The following is a 3,379-nucleotide window of genomic DNA, read 5'->3' on the forward strand; positions in this document are numbered from 1 at the left end:
TCTTAAAAAAAAATTAAAAAAAATAAATAATTGCAGAATTCTTTGAGAGTATAAAGTGCGACATAAATGCTAAGCATTATTTCCATACAGTCTCCGCTGCCGCTTCTAAAGTACATTCTGGTCCCAGTGCCTTTGATCTGCTGTTATCACCTGAAATGGAGCAAACAATGCCTTTGTATCATTAAGCAAATGCATAATGAATGCTATTCATTGTTAAAGGTTACTTAGCAATATAACTTTTTTTTTTCTTTTGAATGGGGACATCCTCCTGTGAGAGGATTATGTAAGCTAATAGCTAATGTATCTAAGAAATAGGGAGAAAAGCAGGAGCCATGGCAACAGGAGCCAAGAGACCCACACTTCGGCCTTCCGGAAAAACCCGCTCCCACCCTCAGAGGGAGGATAAGGAGTAACTGGGAGAAAACTAGAGGGGAAGGCAAGCAGAGGAATCAGTGGTGGAAAATGGCAGGCTGGAGCCTACCCATCCTCCGGCCACAGGCTCTCAGCTTACTGTACAAGATGTGATCTGCAATATTTGGGAGAGCAAAGGTTGCGTGCCAGAGTCTAGTTCTCCAGCATTGCCCTCTTCCTCAAGCCCTTGGGTCTTCCTCTTCATGTTCACTGATGCTTTATTGGGAAGGTTCTGTTTTTCTTTTGAATATAACCTTTCCTAGAGATAGAGGTGGGCAGCGCTGTGATCAGAAAGCCTTTATCCTCCCCTGCATTCCTACTGATGCTCATTTATCTCCACAGAAACGGACCTCGACTCAAAGCCCTGCAGGTACCAATATAGATCATTAACTCTAGGAGCGATCATTCCAAAATCCTAAAGTTAAACTTAGCAGCTTGACAGAGACCACGTTCTCCTATAAAATGTGGGAAAGCTCAAAACCTGTGGATTGGTTCATTCTATTTAATATTAAAATATTGGAACAGGATTATAATTCCCTTTTGTGTTTCCTTTAGATTTAGACAAAATAAATAACATGTTTGTTGATTTGGTTTAGATTTTGTAGGTTTAGGCGTTTATACTCCAGCAGTTTTAAGGTACTTGGTTATTCTACAAGTTAAATCTTTAAATGTTAGGGTTAACTTTTAAATCATGTTTTTCAAAAACTATATAAATTTACAATCTACTCCTCTCCCTATATTCCTTTAAATAATACCCAAAACACTACTCTCATATACCCCTCTATGTTTTACTGCCTTGACTATAGGGATTTTATGTCTCCTATTTGGTATTGCTATTTATTGTCATTCCACCATAATTCTGGGTTTTTGCTGACCTGATTTTATTTCAGTATCCTTTCGAAAATCTTTCTTCACTATGCTTAGTTAATTCAAACTTTGGCACTATTGGTAAAAGCTATAAAAATCTTTCTTAACATGGAACAAGATCACCACCCAGTGGCCAGGCTGGGCTTCCTTCTGTGCATCCTTCCAGATTTTCTGCCCCCATATTTTTATTTCATTGGATTATATATAACAGAAGTGTCCTTAAGGACTATCTAACCCAGCCCCTTCGTTTTTCAGATGAGAAAACTGAAGGTCAAAAAGTTAGCCTATTTGGCCAAGGGCACAGGTCACAGTAAGACCCATGCGTCACGACATGCTATGCCCTTAATTTTTCCAATGACAGTAGCTCAGAGACGGAAGTGAAGTTCAGGGTCAACCAATCCAAGCCTTCTATCATATAGATGAGGGAACTGAGGTACAGAGAAAGGAAATGGCTTTTCAAGGTTCATGGTATTGATTGAATTTGGACAAGAACCCAGCTTCATTAATACAGTCTGGCATTCATTCTCCTACTAAACCAATACCATTCTTCAGTGTTTTATTTTTCTCCCTTAAATCATCATAATTCCAGTCTTCAATAGGTGACCATCGTACTGAGAATAAAGTGGTCAAGTTGTTCTCCTTCCTCAAAATGAAAATGACCACACACCACAGGAGCCCTTAGAAAGGCAAAATTCATTCTCATAAGTGAATGGTTTCCTGTTGGCATATACAAAAATATTTCACCACTTTCTTTACACCTAGAAGATAATGAATTTAAGTAAAGAGAACCGGACATTCTAACTGTGCTCCCTCTGAGCTTGAAGAAAATACTTATCTCTGGCTCAAAATGTCTTGACTCTACAACTTAATTGCCGGGATTAGAGGACTTTCCTTAGCAAGTTGGGATGATTCCACATTGTCTTTCAACCCCTTCTCTTCTAACTTCAGTCATCATAATGAAATAAGAAAGGTCCATAGCACTGAAGATTCCTTATCACTCTAAGTAACTGTGACTTCCTAAATTCTCAGGTGGAAAAAGGTTCACAAAGAAAAGCAGGTGTGGCACATTCTTGCCCTATCTCCCCATGTCCTCCTGACTTCACCTGCAGCTGAACTGCAGGTGGGCAGACTGAGAGCTTCCCCCTGCCCTGCTGTCTTCTGTTCTCAGGGAAAACTTGGAGTCGGGTTTTGCAAAGGTTTTCAAAGGGTCTCTTGTGGAATTGAGCCTTAGTTGTTCTAGAGCCCTACCATTCATTAAACTACTTTTTAAAAAAGATTTTATTTATTTATTTGAGAGAGAGAGAAAGTGCAAGCTGGAAAAGGGAGAGGGACAAGCAGACTCCAAGCTGAGCACAGAGCCTGACCTAGGGCTCGATCTAACAACCCTGAGATCATGACCTGAGCTGAAATCAAGAGTCGGATGCTCAATTGACAGAGCCACCCAGGGGCTCCTAAACTACTTTTTAACCACATTAATTGGCTTTTCTCCCTTTCCTATCCTGATGTTTCCCATTTCCTCATCTGTGCTTCCTGGGCTCACCTGCCAGATAAACTACCGGCCTGCATCCACGTCCTTGCCCTAGACTCTGACTTTGAAGGAATACAAACTATGATGCTCATATTATAAAGAAGTTCTTGTTTTGCCTTGGTGGCATGATTAGTCCTCTAATGATGGCGTCCCTGGAGGTCCTTCAGTCTGGCCTTACTCCTGTACACAGCAGATGGACCCTGAAACTCAGGAAGTGGTCAAGCTTTTCATTTGAACTAGACTATTTCAAGGCCCTGGGAAGGCCCTGGAAATGTACTCATGTGGTTGTATATTTTTATAAAATTTGCAAAGGTAAGACACTTTAACCACAGTTAAAACCATTGTCCCTTTCCAGGTGGTATTCTGGCGCTGGAGTGTCCCTTGAAACCCAGCAAAAGGGAAAATTGAATTAGGAATATACATTTTAATTGAAATGTGGAATGATATTTTAGAACATTTCAATAAAACAAGTACAAAATTGTAGACAGCTGATTCGTGTGAATTTGGAACATGTTTTCTGTTATCTTTAAATTTAGGTATTAAAAGAACTGAGAGAAAATTTAGATCAAAAAA

Source organism: Neomonachus schauinslandi, chromosome 8 (genome assembly GCF_002201575.2).
Source record: "Neomonachus schauinslandi chromosome 8, ASM220157v2, whole genome shotgun sequence".
NCBI lineage: Eukaryota > Metazoa > Chordata > Mammalia > Carnivora > Phocidae > Neomonachus > Neomonachus schauinslandi.